Source organism: Elephas maximus, chromosome 23, assembly GCF_024166365.1.
Source record: "Elephas maximus indicus isolate mEleMax1 chromosome 23, mEleMax1 primary haplotype, whole genome shotgun sequence".
In the NCBI taxonomy this organism is placed as follows: domain Eukaryota; kingdom Metazoa; phylum Chordata; class Mammalia; order Proboscidea; family Elephantidae; genus Elephas; species Elephas maximus.
Window position 1 is genome coordinate 22,585,505 of NC_064841.1, and position 24,404 is coordinate 22,609,908.

At 37.4% G+C, this 24,404-nt stretch overlaps 1 protein-coding gene across 9 annotated transcripts in view; it reads left to right on the top strand.

The window, feature by feature from the left end:
- The window catches only part of TBL1XR1 (TBL1X/Y related 1), a 187,433-nt gene that overhangs the window by 77,937 nt on the left and 85,092 nt on the right, over positions 1–24,404 (top strand). For 5 of the 9 annotated variants that reach the window (XM_049867633.1, XM_049867638.1, XM_049867629.1 and 2 more), the window contains exon 2: positions 12,250–12,326. The exons of 1 other annotated variant lie outside the window; for it this stretch is intronic. The gene's annotated coding sequence lies outside the window, so the exon portion shown is untranslated. Of the gene's footprint in view, positions 1–12,249; positions 12,413–24,404 lie in introns of all 9 variants that reach the window. 3 more of the 9 variants (XM_049867630.1, XM_049867634.1, XM_049867631.1) reach the window with 3 other exon arrangements.

Below are 24,404 nucleotides of genomic sequence, written 5' to 3' on the forward strand. Positions count from 1 at the left end.
AGGCGAACATTTATTTTTGTACTTCCTGAATTGACTTTGTCAAGGAGTGAAGAACAATTATACAATCTTGTTGTCATTGGTTTTTATTGTACCTGTACTGATAAGGTCTTCATTTTAACTACCCTCCCTTTTGTGGGTGGAGTATATATTTTAGCATACGTGCCAGACATTGTTTTAGGCATTTGAGTTATAAAGCTTGTTAAGGCATCTTTCAAGATACACACCTTCTAGTGAAGGTGAGATGGGCATATAAAGTGAAAATGAACACCCACAATTTTTTTTTTATTGTGGTGAATGTTTATGTAACCAATAGTCTGCCTTTTAAACATTCTTCATATGTACAATGCAGTGGCATTAGTTGATTGTGTTGTTCAACCAATCCCTTACCCATTTCCAAATTTTCCTATCTCTCTTAACAGAAGCTCAGTGTCCCCTATGCAGTGAGCCCTCACCTTTCCTCTCCTTGTCACTTGCCCCTGGTAACCACTAATATGCTTTGGTTTCTTTCTATCCACTTGCCTATCCTAGATATTTCATATATGTGGAATCATATATTTGTCCCTTTTTGACTGACTTACTCCACTCAGCGTGATGTCTTCAAGGTTCGTCCATATTGTAGCATAAATCAGGGCTTCATTTCTCTTTATGGCCAAGTAATGTTCCATTGTATATAGGTACTACATTTTATTTATTTATTTATCTCTTGATGCATCATTAGGCAGTTTCTGCCTATTGGCTATTACGAATAATACTGCAGTGAACATGGGTATACAAGTATCTGTTTGGGTTCCTGCTTTCAATTCTTTTGATTATATATACCTTGAGTGGAATTGCTGGATCATATGGGAATTCTATGTTTAACTTTTTGCGGAACCTCCAAACTGTTTTCCACAGTGGCTGTGCTGTTTTACAGCCTCACCAGCAATGGATGAGGGTTCCAGTTTCTCCACAACCTTTCCAACACCTGTTGTTCTCTGTTTTTTTTTTTTTTTTTTTTTTTAATCACAGCCAGTTTAGTGGGTGTGAAGTGATATCTCATTGTGCTTTTGGTTTGTATCTCCCTAATGGCTAATGCCATTGAGCATCTTTTCATCTCCTTGGTGGCCATTAGCATTTCTTCTTTGGTGAACTGTCTCTTCAAGTCTTTTGCCCATTTTTTGTTTGGGTTGTTTATCTTTTTGTTGTAGTGAACATCTACAGTTTTGACAGAGGTTAGATGGGGTGTGAGTCACCCAAAACTTACTCAGAGGTTACAGCAGATCCGAAGTTATTAAGGTGTGAGGTGTTTGGGAAACTAAAACCATAGTTGTGAAGTAAAACTTTAGAAATAGAAAGTAATGCTATTTGATGACCGATGAACTGTAGGATATGAGGTTTGAGAAGCACTGTTGTTTCTAGCTTGGGGAACTGGGAAAATGGAGTCATTCCCCATGTACATACACCTTTGTGTATGTATTCCCCATACACAAAGGTAGGGGAATATAGGAAGAGGAACAAGTTTGGGATGGGAGACAGTAAAGTTATATACCTTGTAAATTTGAAATGCATTTGGGAGCATCTGGTGGGAGGAGAATGATGTCCAGTTAGCTTCAAGTAACTGACAATACTATTTTAGGCAAATGGAGAGGCTGGAAGCTGATTTTTTTTTTTTTTTTTTTTGCTCTATTGTCCTCAAGAGTGATGAATTCTCCCATGCTTATTGACTCAGTTGAAAATGGCTGCTGCTGCAGGAGGCAGCATGTTTAACCAGGTAGAAATGCTGGCTTCATCCCACTATTGGGAAGGCAGAAGCTTCCCTAGCCTTCCTCCTCCCTCCCCAAAGCAGACTCAGTTTCAGACTTACTGGCCAGAACCGTTTTATATGGCTACGTCCCATGTGCTTGGCTGCCAACCGAGAGTTTGGTGGTTTGAGTCCACCCAGAGGTACTTGAGAAGAAAGGCCTATCTAATTCTGAAAAATCAGCCACTGAAAACCCTATAGAGCGCAGTTCTACTGTGACATACATGGGGTCGCTATGAGTCAGAATTGATGGCAACTGGTTTGGGTTTAGCTACACATAAGTCTGGGAAAGTGAGTATCTGCTTTGAACAAAATTGGGATTATGTTAGCAAGGAGGCTGAAGGAATGAATTTTGGGTGGGCAACTAACAATTGTTAAATGAATTATACATTAAGCCATGACCCCCATCCCCCCAAACCCACTATTTTCTCTCTTGCTTCAGAATTTAAAATGAGCCGAGTTTTGAGATACCAAGCGCTGTTACCTGAAAATTTACGTGGTGCGTGTCTGTTTGAAATAATTTGTGCTTTAGACTGCATCGGAGTTGCAGGAAAAGGCTAGTGAGTGTTGTGGAAGGTGGGATGGGAGAGATCAGTTGTCAGTAAATTGATAAAATTTAGTGATTGATAACGGCAGACAAAGGAGACAGGGAGAGTCAGGGATAACTTTCAGGTTTTTGACTTGGGTAAAGAATATTAAGCAGCACAAGTACTTGCTACAGAAATGACTGTGTAGTGCTTTTGTGCCTGGAAGACTTTTTTTGTAAACTTCCAAAAGAAAGGGGAATTATGCATTTTTAAAGTCCTATCTTTTCTTACAGTTACGAATGATTATGTAAACTAAGTTAACCTAACCCTCATCAAATGAAGTGCCAGTTTTTTAGCAGTTAAATCTACGTAGTGTTTTAAGAACTAATTTTTATGAAACGATCTAGATCAGAAGTATTTGGAAGCTGTGTAGGGATGTGTGGCAAAAATTGTATTTGTTGGTGGGTGTGCGGTATCTTTTGATGGGTGTGTGCCCAAGGTCCTTACTGTATTGAACCCGTCCTAACCTGCAGCAGGCAGTGAGAGAATGTGAGTACAGCCTTCCTCCGCCTAAGTGATACTTTTCGTTAAGAATTCTTTGGCTGTCAGGTTCTTTGGCTGTCAATGTTGCAAGGAGAAAACTTTTGTTGGAAACAAAGGCTTTGCAAAGAGCGGGAACCTAGAGGAGGAGAATGGTTAAGAATTTAAGAATTGAAATCTCATGTCCGCTTACTCTGCCTCTCAGCAGCTGTGTGATCTTGGTCCAGGAACTCCTTGAGCTTCAGGTAACTTACTTTTGAAACAGCAACAGTAATACCTACCTGATAAGTCTGTTATGAGGTTTACATGAACAAAGCACTTAGTGTCATCCCACAATGTTGAGTGCACCAGCACTACAGAGTTTAATAATCATTTTGTCACCTCTCTAGGTTGAACATTCTTAACAGAGGTGAAAAAAAAAAAATTCACCTCTGTTAAGAATGTTCAACCTCTTAGGGCCTGTCCTTATGCCTAAAATAAAGGGCATTGAACTAGACTGCTTTTTTTTTTTTTTAACCTTCTATTATTATCAAACTAGGTTTTCTGTGTTGTTTTTATAGGGTGTTTTTCAGTGTGTTGGTTTGGTTTTGTGCCTATGTTGTCTTATTTCTCAGAAGACAGGAGATACTCTCTTTCCTTTGTGGGCTTAGTTTTCTGTGAGCCTAGTTCTTATTTTTAAAAGGCTTCAGAGAGTCCCAGAGGTCAGTTCTGTCAAACTTTTTATTGCTTCTAGGAGGTGAATCAGTCTCACAGAAGTTCAAGTTCTAGGCCCAAGATCACTGGTATTCTAGAGGCACAGTAGGGATGAGGACTCAGGTGCATTGTGAGTAAAGGTTCTCCAGATCCTTTCGTCTGAGGATAGATGACTTCGAGTTAATTTTTGCTTCCTTATATTTTATTTATATTAGAAACACAGAGGTGGAATCTCAACAGCGTTGCCAGCCAACGCAGGAATGGTATAACGATTGCCGACATGTAAACAGCACTGAGAGTGGGAGCGGATGCTTGGTGGAAAGTCATAGACGAGTATGGCACACCTGAGCATGTTGCTTTCTTGTAACTGGTCATGTCCCTTGATGGGTCTGGTCCCAGGGAGCTGCGCTCATGAGACTTCTAAGAAGATAGTGATTTCTCTCTGGAGCTTGGATCTCTAAGCCAGGGTAACTTCTGTACCCTTCTGTGAGGTCTTGTCTGTCTCCTTGCGCTTGAGCTGTCTCATGGTCGTGGTGGTGGTGATGCTAGGGAGAAGTACACAGAGACTAGCCCCTGGATTTCTGTGAGGACCCCTGCTGACATGCCTGGCCTGTCCTATATCCTCTTGGGGACGCTTTCGTTCTTTACAGTTGAAGATATTTAAAAAAGGTTCAGCCAGTCTTTACAGTTGTAGCTTTTGTGTGTTTTCACAAAATAGTCTCACTTGTCTGGACAACTCTTTATTTTCCTTCTACCAAAAAATATTGAACACAATGAAAAAACAAAAAATAAAACCCAAGACTAGGTGTTCTTAAGCATATGAAGTAGTCTCATTTTATATCCATGTTTGTGTTTTGTTAAAAAGGTATTGTAAAGTAGTGATGGTAGGTAAATGTATGTAGTACAAGGCACGTAGGCACACCATGAACATTTGCTGGATATTTTAAAACAGTCTGTTGAATAAACTGTACCAGGACTTGAGTGACCAAATGTTATGTTTTAGTGGCATTTTTCTGCTTTTCACTGTCTTTGTCTGAAAAAGGTTGAAACTCCTTGATGCTGACTTTGTAAGGATGTTTTGAGGAAAAATAGTTCAAACAGACTCTGGGCCACAATTATGAAAGTTTCTCTGAACATATCTTGTCCTTTGATGACTTATGATGGCTTTCATAATATTGTAATGCTAAATATTGAAATGAATGTATTTATAATGCCTTATTTCTCCCCTAGGAATAGTAGCGTGACAGTGTACAGGAGATGTAAGGCTAGAATGGGTATTATTGTCATTTTAGAGGAAAAAATTAGAGTAATTGAAACATAAATGACCTATTTTGTGAGTATTGAAGTTTTGGGTATGGTTTCTAACACCACCAGGCTGACAGCACCAAGATAAGGCACGTCCTCATACCTGATTGCCTGCCAGCGGTACACAGAGTGTCCAGAGCTTCCTGAGTATCTTGTTGCCATGTTGCCTTTGAAATGCAAATTAGCTCTAACCATCCTGTTTAATACTGCAACCTGTCTTTTCCCCTCCCCCATTCAGAAGTCCCCTACTCTGCTGAGGCTTTGTCTTTTTTTTGTAGCACTTATCACTTTCTGGAAACCCTGGTGGTGTAGTGGTTAAGTGCTATGGCTGCTAACCAAAGGGTCGGCAGTTCGAATCCTCCAGGTGCTCCTTGGAAACTCTATGGGGTGGTTCCAGTCTGTCCTATAGGGTCGCTATGAGTTGGAATCGACTCGACGGCACTGGGTTGGTTGGTTGGTTGGTTATCACTTTCTAACAAAACACTTAATTCTGAATGCTGCTAGAATTTGTTTTATTTACTATTGTATTTCAGTAACCTTTGTTCCAGTGTTGGTAAATTAATAGTACCTTAATATAAAAGGCCATTCATCTTTTAACGTTAACAGTGGTTGTTGTAGTGTGCTGTTGAGTCGATTCCAACTGATAGCCACACTATAGGACAGGTTAGAGCTGTCCCATAGGTTTCCAAGGCTGTAAAACTTTACGGAAGCAGACTGTCAGACATGGTTCTTCCGTGGAGCCGCTGATGGGTTCTGACTGATAAACTTGCAGTTAGTAGCCAAGTGCTTAACCACTGCACTACCAGGACTCCAAACTGTCTAGAAGAGATAGTTTTTTTTCCTTCTTTCTAATGTTCTTTCTCCCTTCCCCTTCTTTACTCTCCCTTTTCCTCTTTCTCCCCCCAGTTCTGTCATCTATTGCAGGACAAGTCTTACAGCCTTAAACAAGCAAAACCCTAGATTTAAATTGACTTAAACCTGAACATAGGCTTTAGATTACATTGGCTCTTGGTTTCCTGAAGGAGAATCTGGCTTTCTTATCAGTTCTTGTTTTTTTGAGTAACTAGTGCAGTCCTAATGGGGGGAATTCATTTACAGTGTTCAGATCCTTTGTTGTTGATGGAAATCTTTGGTTGCTTTGATATTTATATATTTTCAATTAGAACTGGATAAAGATAAGAAAATTGGTAGTTTCAAAGATAACTTGTCTATTTATAGATGGTTTTATGAACTTGTTTTTAAAATATAATTACAAGTACACAATTTATTCGTTTTTCTCTTCCTCTCAGATTTATCTGCAGATGAGATTAGGATTAACTGTTAGAAAATGTGAAAAAATGTCTTTGGCAGTAACATTTTAGTTTATATTAGAAGTGATTTTTGGTGTCCGGTTGTGTTCACCATGCCAGAAAATGTAAAATCTAAGCTTACTTTCTCTTTAATTTTAAAAATATGCATGAATATCATTTTTTTCTCACTATTAGGTGAAGATTAGCTGATACTGGCAAAACGTATGGCCAACTTTCTTTCTTGCTTCCGTTTCCTCTGGCCAAGAGGCTTTATATCCAGGCTTTGATTGAACATTTCCATTAATTTGTGTTTTTACATTATATTGAGTGGAAAAATGCCTTTGTATAACTTCTCCCTACAATTTTTAATTCTGGTACTAGTATTTCTAAGTTTGGCATGCATGGCTGAGTGTGGATTGGTCTCTGTGTGTCTCTTAATCTAAATGTGAGCGCCAGCAATTCTTTTTGTCTCCTTTTATGCTTCTCTGAGCAACTCCTCTGTTTCATAATCTTTCTTGGTCTTTTTTGTTTATGGTGTCCTAATTATTTTTGCCCTTTTCTAATTCATTTTTGGGGGCGTGGGTTGAACTTTTTTGTTTCTTAATCTTAAAATCAAGTTGATAAAACATTTGGTTTGCTCTTATTTTCGTACTATAGTTTTCAGTGCCACTCACTTTACAATGCTAATCTTTGAGAGAAGTGTCCACCCCACCCAGCCCAATAGATTAGTAATTAGAATCTAACTAATGAAATTCCCTCCACAGAGTCCAGTAGTTCTCAGCTCCCACTGAAATCATCTGGGAGAATTTTGGACGTAACTGCAATGTGCAGGTTTTACCCTACGCCAATGAAATCTGAGAGAGGGATGCACTGTGTCACAGTTAGGTTAGAATCTGGAAAGGTATTTCTGTAATCAAAGACCCATCATGCCTGGCAGAGCACTTCTCATTTCTGCTAGGAAGCCATTGTTCAGCTGAATGACTGTCTTGACCTAGCCTAATTTAACTATTCAAATTCATGGTATCTTGAATCAGATAGCCCTTGGAAAGAATGAGAACCCAAATAAGATGTAGGAATTATGTGAATCAGTTTTTTAAGTGCCAAAGTACCCACCTGTGTGGTCTTAGGTGAATTTTGAGTAGGCACAGTATGCTTTAAAAAAAAAAAAACAAAACCTTGTTACTTCTTAGATCTTCATGCTATCCCCACTACCTGTTTGCCCTTCTGTTTCTTCCTCCTGCACTACTTAGGGAGAAAAAGTTTAGCAGCTATGAAGTTTGTGTTAAGAAGAAAACAATATTTAGATCTGTCATATTTCTAAGGCATCATAAATTATAATGAAAAAATTTTGTTACAATTATACTTTGTTGCTGTACTTTTACCTTTTTTTAAAAGTAACTGACAATAATGTGTATTTATCCATACGTTTAAACATAGTATATAAATCAAAGTTGGAGTCTTAGGTCTCATCTCATGTTCAAATTCTCTGTCATCGAAAGTGGGTGAAGTTTCGATGGGTGGACCTTAGTGCCTAAATAAATCAATTTGACTTTTAATAATGGTTGGAACTGCTCACACCAAACTTTAATTTCAAAAACTCTGTGACCTATTCTAAGAGAATTGACGATTTTACTTGTCTTTAATTGCACTGCCTACTCATGACAGGTAAATTTCAGAGTGCTCTGTAGCTTTTGTTTCTTTTCCTGCACAATAGTGTAATTTTTGTATAAATTTAATTTAAGATACAGCCACATATAATGCTGTCAATGAACTAACTGAACTTAGGTAGTAATTGGATGATTAGACATCAGTGCAGGTTTTAATTGTTCTTTATCTGGGTGTGTGTTCTTGAGTGATGCCTTATTTTTAGACAGTTGGGATCATACCATGCTATAGTGCTTTTGAGTCCATTTTCCCTAGGCCAGTTAAATAACAAAGGGAAACAAAAGCATGGGCAGTGACAGCAAAGCTGTGTTTGAGGGTCAGTTTTCCTAAGATATCCTTGGTGTTATAGCTCCCTCTCCCCTTCTGCCTACCTCACTCTCTGGCTGTCTAGAATATTTTTTGTGTGTGTGTACCTCCCTGGAAAATGAGGATAGGGTGAGGAGAGCACAGGACAGAATACTTAAGGCCTCTGATGTATGTATAGTATGTTAATTGGGATTGCAGTGTTGAAGAAGGCAACTAGCAAAGTCTTTTTCTTGAATGAATCAGTGGAATTGAGAAAGTTTGGTTGAAATGCTTTGCTTACAAACATAGTCTTGTTTTTATTGTTCCAGTTAGAAGTAATCACTGGTTTTTAATTGTGCTTTCAATCGCATTCTGAACAATTTAACTTGAACTTGCGATTGTCTTTTGCCCAGCAGTTCATTTATTAAAATCTTTCTAAGTGGATTCATTCTGGTAGAAGTCCTATTGTTTTTCTCCTAATACTTAGGGGAAAATTTTCCTACATTATCCACATTTAAAAAATTCATTTGCAACTCTTATTTCTTAAGGATGCCAGGTACACTTTTTTGAATTTGTTATTGCCAACTAGATTCTAGATTAGCTTAGGTTCCTACCTTAAATTAGAAATTTTTGTTGTGTTTGTACCTTTTCCTAGTATCCAGTAAATTTTCAAAGGGGTTTATAAGTCAAATAGAGATACTTTTAAAGACTTGCAAGGTAGTATTTTTGAAGATCATGCTCTTTTATAGGATTTTCACATTTTTTTTTAAAAAAAAAACTTTCTTTTAAATTGTGTGTATGTGGCAGGTCTTAGAAGATGTTTGCTGAGTCAGCAGTGTCTGTGACTGTATTGAATGCCTGTTCTAAAATTCTTTCACTTATTTTAGATCTTATTATTGCTGTTGTTAGTTGCTTGACTCATGGCAACCCCATGAGCATCTTGATGTTCTGAAATACACGTTTTAAAAGCAAAATTTTTATTTGGAGTCAAAAACAAACGTCGAAGCAGAAATAAATTCCATTACAGAAGATGGAGCAAAGCGGGTCTAGTTTATGTCACACAGGAAGTAGTTGGTCGTTTTTATGATGTGACTGAGCGTATGCTTTTGAGTTTTTAGTGGAGAAAGGACCAACCTTTCACGGCCATCTCTGGAAACCCGTAGTTGGTGTCAAGAAGTCTGATGAGGGAGGCGTGATGAGAGGTGGAGGGATTATGGAGTCATGGTAAGGCCAGGTACAGGGGTTCCCGGATTTCCCTCTTTAGACAGTTGGTGGATAATCGAGGGAGGAAACTGATTGGGGCTGAACCTTGAAGGAAGAGGTGGGTTTGTGGGCAAGACCGGGGTACAAGGACGTTTCTGGCAGAGGCGGGCGGTCTGCGGCCAGAGTGGAGGATGTTGAGCGAGTGACATTAGAAATGCAGACACGCAGGACGCACGTGATTGCTTTTTCTGGACAACTTGAATCATTTTAGTACAAATATTTTAAAATACATTCGGTCACATCATCCTAAATGCACCTTAACATTATGTAATTCTTTTGTAAAATATATGACTTTTAAAATTCAGGCATTCATTTTTATAAGGTGAAGGATCGCATGGTATGGTTTATAAATAAATTACACAATGGCAAGAAAATAGGTAAAGGAGTTTACTTAGGAAAACATTCAAGATAAAACCCAAAATTGGCCCTGCATATGTTTCTGGAAATTCGTCAGTTTTATGGTTGTATGTACAAATTGGCATACCTCTTGACACACCATTTTCCACAGATTTATTCACCCTTCAAATCCTAGAATCAGATACTCAGCCATTCAACAAATTATGTTGAATGAATGAAGAAAACAAGGGTAGAGAAAACTGAGATTACATACCTTTATGAGGGTAACGAAAGGAAGACTCATTGACCACAGGAAAGTAACGAAAGAGAACCAGGGAAAGGAGGAAAAAAGAAAGACTAGTAACTGGAATAATCTAATTCAGTATTCTACAAAAGTAGATGTGTGCGAGTTTGTGTGTGTCTGTATACCCTAGGAGTGAATGAAAATGAGAGTCCACTGGAGTACAGTGTTGTAAGGAAATATAAGTCTATTTATGTTAATTTGAGATAAAAAAATACATTTTACTACTATTTAATAGAGTCTGTGAGGGTCGCTATGAGTCGGAATCGACTGGACAGCAGTGGGTTTGGTTTTGGTTTTTTGGTGAGTCAGAATCGACTCGATGGCAATGGGTTTGGTTTGGTTTTTTTGGGAATATTTAATACAGAGGTTCGGATTTACACTGTCATATTTGGCCTTGATGTTGGGGAGTCCTGTGTAGCGTAATGGTCTTCAGAGGAAAGAATGGGCGTTACACAAAACAACAGCAGCCTTCCCATCTCCTGGTTCCATTTCCAGGAATTGCTGTGTGTTTATTATTTCAGCATACTGCTGTAGTCTACTTGTGTTTGATTATGTAGATTTATGGATTATATTATCTAGTTTTAACCAGGCCTCACAAAACAGACAAATAATGTAAAGATTCCTGCAAACAAATTGCAAATAGATGCAAGAATAGGAATAGGAAACAAGAAAATGGCAGAGCTGATGGTTATGCTGCTGGAAAGAGCTCTTTACCTGCCATGATCTAATCATTTTAGAAGATGGGTGAAAAAATATTATAGATTATCAAGAAAAATATTTGAAATGTGGACATACATTCACTATTGATGGTGATGAGCCTTCAGATATTAGCTAACGATGATATGAAATCATGATTCAGAAGACATTTAAAAAGTTAAGGATCTAGAATGTTACAAACTAAAAAGTACTATAAATGAGCAAAATAAAGTATTAAAAAATTACTTTTCCTGTCTTTCTCCTGTTTTGTATGTTTAAAAATGTACATAATTCAAAAAAAATTTTTTTTTTATTCAATAGTAAGTATTAATTATTTATAAAGAAATAGAATCTTGTATGCCAAACACTTTTCTCTAGTCAGAGTGTACTGTTGATGTTTGGGTAACAAGCAGGCTTGTATAGCTTAGAGCTCAAAAATTAAATAATTCATGTTCATAATACTGACCCTGAGGCAGACAGAGCCTATTGATAACCTAATTTTTGTTTGGACTCAAGTCATGATGTTTATGGAACATTTTCTCAGTAGGTACTAGAAAGGCTCTATCAACCAGCTTATGAGTGTCCTGAGCCAGAAAGTCTTGGGGCTCATGCTCATGTCTGGATGCACCAGAGGCTGATGGGATATTGGCATAACCATCTAAAATTTCAGTAAACATGTGGAGCGGTTAACAAGTATTATTTTAAATCCTAGGTCTCCTTATAACTTAACCACTGAAAGGTGACCCAACTTCAGTAAATAAGTCAAGTTTTCTTAGTATGGCCATGAAGTCAGGTAGGACAGATGAGTTTCTGGTCAGTTAAAGATAAAACCAGAGGGAGCAGACTTTAAAGGATTCAAGTATATCTGCAGTTATGCATTATATTTGCTTAGTTATCATTTTAGTGTTTACTGGCTTAATTTGCTTCTTTGGTGTATGAGATAAAGCACTTACACGTAATAGGAAGTACTCTCTTTTTCTGGCATCAGTTTGATGTTACCCTCTCAATCTTACAGAAAGTTGTATTCTCTTCTAGCACATAGTGGAACCTGCTGTGACTGTCAGTGTTCCACCTGACAGTCCACTCCGATAGTGTGTGTTTAAAGTAAATTTTTCATTGATCTGAAAGATTCGTGGAATGTCAGTGTTCTGTGACTTTTACAATCAGGAAGACTGGTAAAGTGTAAACTCTTAACAAGATTAAGGTTTTACAAGATTGAATCAAATTTGTTTCAAAATGAATCATTTATTTCTCTTTATGATTACACAGAATGTAAGTTTACATCGTTCTTTGTGGCTCATGATCATAGATTATGAGTACACTAAACTGGACACTAAAGTAGTAGTTGGCGCAAGTTGAGTTGTAAAGATTCAGTGCCTGGCACGTATTACACACTCAGACACTGTTGCCGTTTATGATAATTGTGTAGAGAGCGGAAGATACCACTGTTGGGGACCTTGAAGACCTAAATAAATGGTATTTCAAACATGTCAAGTTTTGTTAGCTGAAGTCTTTTAAATGGAACTTGTTGTAGGCACACTGACTATTTTACTTGCCTTTTTTCAGCAGCAGCAGCGGCGGCGGCTTGTGATTGGCGGTACCGGATATTCAGTTGTACATCCCACATCAATGCACTGCCAATGGTAGGAATGCCACCTACTCCCACTGTCAGAGTGTTCTAATTATTCTGCTGTGTTAAAGGATCTTCTAAGGATTTTGAAAGTTTCTCGTGAGTTGACAAAATTGGATGTGTCCCCAAACTTCCACATAAATTGTTTTAATACGTAATTTAAGGTGCTTAAAAATATTTTTTGAATATTAAGTTTAAAAAAAAAAAACCTTTATTTTAGAGATTTCCATTATCTGTAGTTTTTAACCTCCTAATTGTTATCCAGATGAAAAGTATTGTGTAATGATGGTCTTGTTTTGACAAATGAACTGTATTTTATGAACAGAATTTTCTTGTTAAACATAATTGTAGTGGCAGTAATAGCTCTTGTATATTTGTCTATTTTCTTATTAGAGTATATCGTTTTGTGTATTCCTTTTATCCTAATATATATTTATAGTTAATGAGCAATTAAATGGCTAAAAATTTTCCTCGGTTATTGTAGTTAGCAAATAATTTTAAGGAGAGCCACTCTTACCTATTTAAAATGATCTTTTAGAAACCTTTCATTGTAGTGTGTATATAGTAAAAGAATATTGGGCTCTGTAAAAGTTGGGATTTACTCTCTTTCCTGAGTATGCTTAGGAATCTTGAATGATTTTCTGGGAAGTTCTCTTAGAAAATTAGATAATAGGATCAGACTGGAATTACTTAATTTCTAAAGGTTATTCTAGCTGTAGTCTAAGTAATCTTATCATTGTTAACTAGATTTCAGAATGATTACCCCTTAAAAAAGTAATTCCTTATCTCAGTAGTATTGTTTATATGTGCTTATTGGGTACCAGGAGAATGAGGAAAGTGAATTTTTACATTTTTTTCGTAGGGTAAATTACTTAAGCAATAATATCTTCTATTTCAAAACATTTTCTATAGTGCATTAACAAAACTTCTTACTATATTTGCTTAATTAAATTATTTCAAATGCTAAATCAGGAAACTATAACTGATTAAGATTTACAGAATTTGGTGGGAAATCATAGATATATCAGTCTGACTTGAAAACTATAAAATTAAAACCTGAAGTAAGTGCGTGAGATAAGTAACCCGTGAAAATATTTCCAGGAGATGATTCATTTTAATGGTGGACTTGTCAGTATATTGATAAAAACGAGGACCTACTCAGTCCAAACTATCTTCTGAATTCTAATGGAAAAATTTTTTTGCCCTAATACACACTAGCCCCGACTAGCATGGAGAACATTTGTTCCCTTCCCTCCCCGCCCCAAAGCAATTGAGGAAAATAAGTTATTTTTTGAGGAGAGAGGAGTTATCTAACACAAATGATGACTTGGGTATTTGTCTTGAAGTTCGTAGTTAAAGTCTTTGTTAGTTTTCATGGTTGTTAGAGTCTTACTGTTGGTGACTTGCTGTGTAGCCCCCACCTGCCCCATAATCAGTTGCACAGGCGTCTTGGGTATCTGAGGTGCAGATAATGTAGAACTGCCTGTCTCTTCTAAGTGCCTGTTCTCCTGTGAGTTTTTTGTATGCCACCCACATAGACTGTAATTTGGTTTTGTTTTTTGTAATAGCTTATAAACTATGTTTTAAATCAGATCATCCCAAGCATATTGATGAATTGTGCTGGCAATCCCTGAAATTTTTTATTGTGATGAAATTATACACAACAAAATATACACTAGTTCAACATTTTCTACACGTGTAATTCAGTGACATTGCTTCCATTGCTCAAGGGTGTAACCACTCTTACTATCCTTTACCAAATTATTCTACCACCGTTGACATAAAGTCAGTGTCCTCTAAGCGAAACCCCACTCTTTATCCCTCTCTTCCACGCCTGGTAACCCCTAATAATTTCAGCTTTCTATATATTTGGTTATTTCATATAAGTGAGATCATAAAGTGTTTGTCCTTACGCAGCTTCCTTACTTTGGTCAGCATGATGTTTTCAAGGTTCATCCCTGCTGACCTGAAATCATTTTTATGTCGTGATAACAGAAATTTTATTTATAAGATAGTGTTAAAAAAGTGAGTGTGTATATATATATGTATGTATATATATCTGTTAGTATTAGAGATGCAGAATACCAAACATTACAACAAATTTGCTTACAGTCTGAGGACATGTGAAACTCCAATACTGAAGGTATTTCTACGTATCTGTTAATACATAATAAGCATTGGTTAAAACGGTGCTTTTCCCGTGAAGCTTAAAAATGCCGTAGTGTCCTGGGCTGAGCCTGTGCTATGTAGTATCTTATATTCTTTTCTCTGAAAATACCATAAAGGACTGTTTGTTGGGAACATATACAACTACTCATACTGTTCTCCACCCCATCCTTGACTTTGTTCTTGATACAGTATATGAAAGAGTCGTAATATTCATTATTATCTTCACTCTTCACTTACCTAGACACAAGTTATTTTAACACTAACTGCGTCCTAAGTCATCATGATTTACAGCTGCTTTTCTATATAAATATTTTATACTACTTTTATAGTTATTTTAAATTGCATTATTAGAACCGATTGGCTAACAGGTATTTATTACTATCATTTTAAGTTTTTAACATGAAAAATTTCAGGCATATACTGGAGAGAATAATGTTATGAACTCTCACCCAGCCTCAGTAGTCTCCAATCTTGTTTCATCTTCAACTACTCTGTTCCCCTCCTGTACTCCCTCTGCCCCAGATTATTTTGAAGCCAGTCCTGTATTTATGATTTCATTCATAAATATTTCAGTATGTATCTGTGGAAGATACAAACTACTTAAGAATATATAACCACATACCATTATGTCACTATAAAAATGGACAGTAATTTCTCATTACTAAATATCCATCTAGCTTAAATCTTCCTGGGCTGCTCATACATACTTTTTTTTTTTAACAGAAGCACGACAAAGTCCATATATTACATTTGGTTGGTATGTGTAGGTTACTTTTCTACCTCTTTATTTTATTGGATTTTACTTGAAATGTATTTGTCCTGTTAAGTTTTCTACATTGGGGATTTTGCTGATTGCATCCCTGTGGTAACGTGCTCCTCTTTCCCTTGTATTTTCTGTAAATTTGTTAGATCTAAAGCCTCAGTCTGCTTTGGCTCCCTTCCCTTCCTCTGCTTTGGAGGACTGAGGTGGCAGAATATTTCATACATACTTCCATGAAGAGGTGCATGGTGTTTGGTTGTTTCCATTTCCATTATTAGCGACCATTGATAATCATTGCCTAGATGCTTTATTTACGTGAGGGTGTACAAAACTGCTGGTATTCTGATTCTCTCAAGCCTTCATTTATTATCTCTAATATTTCTGTAAAGAGAAACTTCCCCCAACATACGTTTGGTAGCCCTGTGGCATAGTTTGCACAGGAAAGGCATACTAAACATTTAATTCTTCCCTTTTATTTACCAGTTTTCAAAGTACTGAGTTGTTTCCTAGAATCCTAGAAAGGTAACCAATGAAGTTTTTTTTTTTTTTTTTTTTGAAATACCATGAGATCATGGATTTAAACGTATTGGATGTGTTTTATTCCATTGTTGTTTTTATTTTATTGATATTCAAATTGTTTTGGCCAGACAAGCCTCGTGAGGTTATTCTGAGTCTTTTCAACATGACTGTAGTAGTCTTTGAGAGCTTCCTTGCTTTCTGAGATAACAAGGTGTTCTGAACTCATCTTGTACATACCTGTTCCTCAGTCCTCGTATCTGTGTGCAGCTGAGGATGCCTGATGCCTTTCATGGAAGGCAGATTTATAGCTACAGTCTAGCAAGGGTCTTCATTCCTTCTGGTTGGGGGAAAACAATGGATGTGTATGTTGTTTCTGATTAAAACTTAGGATTTCGTTTTTAATTTAAATGCTTTGATTTCATTATTTTCTTTACTCTCCTGTCAGAATTTACATACATGTTTCTTTTATGTGGTATTAAAACCAATTTTTTTTTATGCTTAACCAGTACCAGCTGCCGTCAAGTTGATTCCAACTCCTGGCGACCCTGTGTGTTGCAGAGTGGAACCTCACCCCCTGGGGTTTTCAAGGCTGTGGCCTTTGGGAAGCAGGTCACCAGGGCTTTCTTCCAGAGTGCCTCTGGGGAGAACACTCTGAAGACACTATGACTTACCTTGCTGTTTTAAAAATATAAGCAAATACCTAACATGTGTATACTTAACATCCTGGAGATGACCTTAGAGCTGTTTGGAGAAGTTGTCCTGGAGGAGTTTAATTTAATCTTAGCAATCAGTGGAGAGATGCTCAAGGTTGCCATGCATAAACTTGTTTAGCTTATTGTAAGGTAGTTATAAGAAGGCACATAAGACCTCAAGACATTCCTCAACCACCAGACAATCAGAATTAACAATTATAATGCTGGTTCAGTGGTTAGAGTCTTAATCTTTGATTTCAGGCTTACCTTTTACTAGTGGTCTTGTGAGGAAAGCTTGACCGTGACTTGGACTCTGTGGAGGCCCGTGGTAGCTAGGGTTCAGGGTCAGAGGCAGTGGTCAGGGTCTCCTCTTTGGACAGTGTCAGAATCTAGAGAGGAATCTCTTGCCTTTGTCTTCTCACAAAGAGTGAGCTTAAAAAAATAAATAAATAAATTTTTTTTTTTTTTTTTTAAACCCACTGCTAATACAATTTTCTAACGTTGGCCTCCTATGATAGGAGCCAGGTGATACCATATTTAGTGTGTTACACCTTTTTTTTGAGGTCAGACATTCACTAATGTTGCACCTTTTTAAGGGGTTGTTTATGACATTCTTAATGTTTCAGGGCCACCTTACAGAGAGATACAACTTTATGTTTTATTTCTTCTATCGTATCATGTATGTGCCAAGCCATATAAGGGAGATTGTTGATGACATGTCTCACATACTTCACATACTTCCATTTTTCTATTTTTAAAGTTAGAAACTTTCTAAACAACTTAATGGCTTATAGTTTTTAAAAGCTGGTAAGTTATAATGATTTATAAGTTTCTGGTTAGAGAACATCATAGAAATATATATATTTCACTTTTTAACTTCATCTTACGAGTGAGTTGCAGTTTGAAAGCATTATAGAAAACATAACTGTGGAAAACATTATAAAAGCAACACAACAGTGACTTATACCTGTGTGATTTGAGAACATTATATAAACATGTGTGGCGTAGTGGCTAAAGAGCCCACGGCTGCTAACCAAAAGGTCGGCAGTTCAACTCCACCAGGCACTCCCTGGAAACCCTATGGGGCAGTTCTGCTCTGTCCTTTAGGGTCACTATGAGTTGGAATCTACTCAACAGCAGCAGGTTTTGGTGTTTTTGTTTTTTACATAACAGAAGGCATCCTTATATATTTTTTACAGCTGCGTGTAGTACTCCTTTATGTAGACTATACCATAGCTGTTTCAAAAGTGCGAGCTCTACACAAGAGCATTAATGTGTATAATTTTCAGACATGCTGTCAAATTCACTTGTAGGCTTTTATACCATTTTGGAGGAGCCCTGGTGGTACAGTGGTTAAACGCTAGATTGATAACCAAAAGGTTGGAGGTTCAAACCCACCAGCCACTCTGCTTTTGTAAAGGTTACAGCCTTGGAAACCCTATGGGGCAGTTCTGCTATGTCCTGTAGGGTAGCCATGAACTGCAATTGACTCAATGGCAATAGGTTTTTTTTTTCTTTTTTCTCGTTTATACCATCTTAGATTCCTTCCAGCAATGTATGTTTTCTCACTCACAAACAGTATGCAATCATATATATATGTATTTAATTTGATAGATGAGAACTGGCTTTTTACTGTAGTTCGAATTTGTATCTTTTCATATGTTTTAGAGCTTTTTTTTTAATTTGAACTATCTCAATAATTGATATTCTTATTTTGAAGAGAAATCTTATTTTCAGGAAGAGATTGATGACCACTTCTGTTTTCCTCCTGTTCTGATTCTATAGTCAATTCCACAACTTTCAAGAATTAATTTGGTTTAACAACAAGATTTTTCTAGTGGGAATAGAAACATGTTGATCAGCTAGCTGTCTTAGGTTTGATTCTCATGGAAGTGGACTCTTGAGTGTAACTATCTTATTTGAGAGATGAATCCAGAAAGTTCATGTGAGACAGTGGTGAAGTGAGAAGGGGAAAGGGAGGGAGGGAGCCAATACAGGATTCATTAAATTGTATGTTACTGTTGTGAGGAACTGGGGCTCACATCATTTGGGGACCTCTGGGAGACAATATAAAATATGCCTCAGAGCTGTCCTGCCCAAGGGGCAAGCCAAGGAAGCTGGGGTATTTCTTTACCAGCTCTCATTCCTCATTGGTGGAATGCTGCTTTGAGGAGAATAGCGTATCAGGAGGCCTTCAGGTGCTTGCAGTAAGAAGCTGCCATCTGCTCTGAAAGGTTGAGTAATTTGAGGGAGAGGATGTGGGCAGGACACTGCCACCCTCTGCCGCAACAGTGAATATTCCAGTTTATTGACATTAACGTTTCTCATTGTAAATTCGTAATAGCCTCTCTGATTCATAAATTGCTCGAATATGCTCTATTAAAATTTATTCTCCCAGAACTCGATTATCACAGGAGAACTGACAGACTCCCAACAATTGTGACCCTACCAAGAGTGGTGAGGAGCCAGTGATCTGTTCCCTATTACTGTGAAGTGTAATTGTAAATTGATGTTTTATTCACCGTAGAAACGTTTATTGTCATTACTGCTTTCAGTCTTTCACTATCATATGTTTCTGCAGAGGTATTATTAAATGTGAAGAATGAATGACATTGCCGTAACGCAGAGTGTTCATTTTTTAGTTGAGAATTTATGCCTCTGGAGAGCTGATTTTCAAATCATCAGTAAAAGGCTTACATTGAAAAGCTCTTTGGTTTTTTTTTTCTTAATGGATAGAACTGAAAACAACTACAAGCTGAATTTTTTTTCAAAGGAGTTTGTGCCTTTGCATGTGTATAAGCAAGTGTGTTTTTGAAAATTTTTGGCAAATCTTCTATTAAAAGCAGAACAAATGATAAGCTTAAAAAAAGCAGAGCACATACACATTGGAGTTGTATTTAATTGATTCCCTGGATCTTTGCCATCAGATGACTGTTCTGTGATGAAATGTGTGAACGGGAAGAGGTGGTAATGTGAAGCTGACATAACTGTGTCTTAAATGGAACCTGAGAGATGATGGTTTCACCTGAAAGGCAAAGAAAGTTTGTATTCTTAACATGGATTTACTCCTAATATCCAATGTAGTAGTAGCACTTATTATGAGTTCCAATGATTATCTAAAAATAGATTCTTCACACTTCTAATAATTTTGGTGTCTATTCTGCAGGCTCTGACCACAGGTGCCGTACAGCCAGGAGTCCTTTTTTCTTAAGCCAGTTAATATCAGGCATATCTTCATGTGATCCGCACCCCCCAAAAAAAAAATAAAAAAAGAGGTCCTTCACTGTGCCTATTTTCCCTTCTTCCCTATGACTTTTATCTCCTGTAAGGAAGGTCTTTTAAAAAAATCACTTGGAATGCTAGTTCTCATTTCACTAAATTCTACATATATTAAGGACCATCTGATTTGGTATTCATTTACAGTCAAATGGTTGTTTAATAGGATCATTCTGAATTTAGTAAAACCTGATTTTTTTTTTTAACTTTCCTGAATTGGCTTTAATTGAAGTAATGGAAGTTATTCGTTACTGTTAGCTGCCGTTGAGTTGGCCCCCAACTAATGGCAACCCCATCCATGCACAACAAAACAAAACACTGCTCTGTGCCACGCAGTCACAGTGATCAGTTGTGGATCAGGCCATTGTGACCAATAGGGTACTTTTTCCTCTTCTATTTATCGTTGTTCAGAATACACATAGCGAAACATACCAGATCAACAGTTTCTACATGTACAATTTAGTGACATTGATTACATTCTTTGAGTCCTGCAATCATTCTCACCCTCCTTTTCTGATTTGTTCCTCTGTTGTTAATGTATAAACTCACTGCCTTCTAAGGTCCTTAACTAATCTTTCAAGTTGCTATTGTCAGTTTGATCCCATGTAAATAATTCTTAAAAGAGCATAATGCTCAAGACAGGCCTTTTTTTTTTTTAAATCTAGTTAAGCTATACTATGGTCTTTTTTTATGGTCTGGTTTTAGGATGACTTAAGGGGATATTTTTGGTTTAGGGTTTAAAGATTATCTCAGGGCAGCAGTTTCAGGGGTTCTTCCATCCTCCATGGCTCCAGGAAGTCTGGAGTCCGAGAGGATTTAAAATTCCATTCTGCCTTTTCTCCCTTTTGATCAGGATTCTTCTGTGGAATATTTGATAAAATGTTTGGTAATAGTAGCTGGGTACCATCTGGTTCTTCTGGTCTCATGACAGAAGGGGCAATTAGCCACACATTTCATATCCTCCTCCTATTCCTGACTCTCCTTCTTCCTCTGTTGCTCCAGGTGAATAGAGACCAATTATTGTGTCTTGGGGAGCCCTGGTGGTGCAGTGGTTAAAAGCTATGGTGATCTGCTGTTAACCAGAAGGTCACCAGTTCGAATCTGCTGGCCACTCCTTGGAAACCCTATGGGGCAGTTCTCCTCTGTCCTATAGGGTTGCTGTGAATCAAAATAGACTTGATGGCAACGGGTTTGGGTTTTTTAAATTTTTTTCAATCTAATTTGATTGTGTCTTGGATGGCCGTTTGCAAGCTTTTAAGATCCCAGGCACTACATAGCAAACTCGGAGGTAGAACAGAAGCACCAAACACGTTATTAGGCCAATTAACTGGGATGTTCCATGAAACCATGACCCTAAACCTGAGGTGTTTGGTTGTATGTGAGCAGCCTCAGTAGCTACTTTTTTTTTGTTTTTCTTGTTGTTGTTGTAAATATATCTATCACACAACTTCTGCCAATTCAATTTATAGGTGTATAGCTTATTGACGGCAATTAAAATAATTGGCTGTGCAACCCTACCTTTAATGTGATTTTTCTATCACTGTTAACCTCCCTTTTCCCCCTCTCCTGCCCCTGGTAACCACTAATAAACTTTGGTCTCCATACATTTGCCTTTTCTTTTCTCTTGTAAGTGAGGTCATAAAGTATTTGTCCCTCTGTGATTAGCTTATTTGGCTCAGCATAATGTCTTTGAGCTCCATCCATACGGTAGCATGTGTCAAGACTTTCATTTCTCCTACTGGCTGAGTAACCATCTAATTTTTTAAAATTCTTGTTAAAAATATCTACAGTACAGCATTTGCCAATTCAACAGTTTTCAGGCATTCAGTGTAGTAATACCAATTACATTCAGTTAAAAAAAAAGTGACTTAGAGAATAAGGTTTTACGAATTTATAACAGCTTACATAGAAATATGGGTAGGAGAGAGACACCCCCCCCCAAAATGCTGATTAGTTTAAAAGTTGATTTTTTTAAAGATACTCGACTGTGTTTTAGGTGAAGGTTTACACAACAAATTAGGTTCCCATTTAACAATGTTTATACAAGTTGTTCTGTGCCATTGGTAACAATTTTTACAATATGTCAGCACTCTCATTTCCTTTCTGTTTGTCCTGCTTCCATGTATCAAGCATCCCATCCCTTCCTTGCCTTCTCATCTTTGCTTTCCTTTTTGGGTAAATGTTGACTGTTTTGGTCTCATATAGTTAATTGTTTAAGGGAGTACGTTACTTACAGGTGATACTGTTTATTTTACAAGCCAATTTATTATTTGACTGAAAGGTGACCTGCAGAAATAGCTTTAATTCCAAGTTCAAAGGGTGTCTTAGAGTAGTAGTCTCAGGGGTTCCTCTAGTCTCTATTGGTACACTAGATCAGGGTTTTTTTTTTTTTTTTTTAATTTTTTTTTAGGAATTTGAGTTTTGTTCTATGTTATTCTCCCATTCTGTCCAGTACCTTCTATTGTGTCCCTGGTCAGAATGGTCAGTATTGGTAGCCGGGTACCATCTAGTTTTTCTGGTGCCAGGTTAGAGGAGGCTGTGGTTCATGTGGGCTGTTAGTCCCATGGACTAGTTTCTTCTTTGAGCCTTTGATTTCTTTCATTCTCTTTTGTTCCATACAAGTGAAACCAATAGTTGTACCTTAAATGACTAATCAGAAGCTTTTAAGGTCCCAGACACTACTCACTAAAGTAGGATGCAGAACATTAATTTTGTGAACTATGTTATGCCAGTTGACTAAGTTGTCTCCTGAGACTATTGTCCCAAGTATTCTAACCCAGTAAAGGTTCCAAGCCTTAGAACCCAATCCCTTGAGTTATTTGGATATGTGTAGGAAGCCTTCATAACTGTGCCCCCTATGTGGCTGGTTATTTATGTGGGTATATATGCAGCACACACACCTGCCTACAGATACACCTGCGTGTGCCTTTACTCACATATGCCTCTCTATACACATATATGCATTCATATCTACCCACATAAACGCACCCATATTTTTTGGTTGTTTTTAATGTTGTTGCAAAATTGTATATCTTACAGCATTTACCAAAATTGTCCCTTTTTCTTGTGTCCTTCTTAGTGTCTTTATTTAAGTCGGTCAAGTTATGCTGCCGTCGCCCATATTTGGTCTTGTCTTCGCCATCACCAGTTGGAGATCGGGAAGCATGAGGCCTCTTAATTTGTTCTTCACTATTGCTTCAGCTATTCTGGGCCTCCTTTCTTTCTATATGAAGCTGCAGATGAGTTTTTCATTTCGTTGAAGAATGTTGTAGGGATTTGAATCACAATTGCATTGTATCTATAGGTTGCTTTTGGTAGTGTTGACATTTTCATAATATTAAGTCTTCTAGTCCATGAGCATGGAATGTTTTTCATTGGTATAGGTCTCACTTAGCTTCTTGCAGTAGTGTTTTATACTTTTCCTGTGTAAGTCTTTTACCAAAGGGTTGGCAGTTCGAATCTACCAGGTGCTCCTTGGAAAGTCTTTTACATCCCTTCTTAGGTTTACTAAAAAGTTTTTTTTTTTTTAATGAAAAAGTAAAGAAAAAGTCCATAGTCTAGAAAAATGGGTGACTTTTTTTTTTTTCCCCTGTGATAGAGAGTAGATAATTTATTTTAGCCTTTCTGCAACTCTGTGAGGTGTGGTTAATGTTTTATGGTTGAGAAAACCGTTATTCCTGTTTAATCACCTAGTTAGTGAATTGTAGAGCCTGAACTAGGACCAAGCTTGTTCCACAGTTCTTTCCTCTGTCCTCTCAATAGACCTGTACTTCTGATGTGATACGGAGAAGATGTGGATCATGGCATCCTGGGACTCTAGGTTGTTTACAAAGATTGGTAGTTGCTCTCTATTTTGTATGAGGAACGATTTGAAAAAAAATTGTTGCAGAGCTCTTAAAAAAAAAAAAAAATTATATCCTTAAAAAAAACTTAGAAGGCTCATTATTTGCAAATGTACTTAAACATTTTCTTATTCATTCAAAGGAGAGGTTTCATATTTTGGCTAAAATTTCAGAAACCGAATTAGTTATAAACAGAACATCTGATTGTAACATTACACTTTTTTTTTTAAATAATTTTTATTGTGCTTTAAGTGAAAGTTTACAAATCAAGTCAGTCTCTCACACAAAAACCCATATACACCTTGCTACACACTCCCAATTACTCTCCCCCTAATGAGACAGCCTGCTCTCTCCCTCCACTCTCTTCATGTCCTTTTCGCCAGCTTCTAACCCTCTCATCTCCCCTCCAGCCAGGAGATGCCAATATAGTCTCAAGTGTCCACCTGATCCAAGAAGCTCACTCCTCACCAGCATCCCTCTCCAACCCATTGTCAGTCCAATCCATGTCTGAAGAGTTGTCTTCAGGGAATAGCTCCTGTCCTGGGGCAACAGAAGGTCTGGGGGCCATGACCACCGCCGGGGTCCTTCCAGTCTCAGTCAGACCATTAAGTCTCGTCTTTTGAGAATTTGGGGTCTGCATCCCACTGCTTTCCTGCTCCCTCAGGGGTTCTCTGTTGTGTTCCCTGTCAGGGCAGTCATCAGTTATAGCCAGGCACCATCTAGTTCTTCTGGTCTCAGGAACATTACACTTTTGAATACCCTATTTTTGAAGCTTGTCTTTTTTCCTTTACTAATCTTGTAAATAGTTGAGAAAAAATTTTGTTTCATAATGC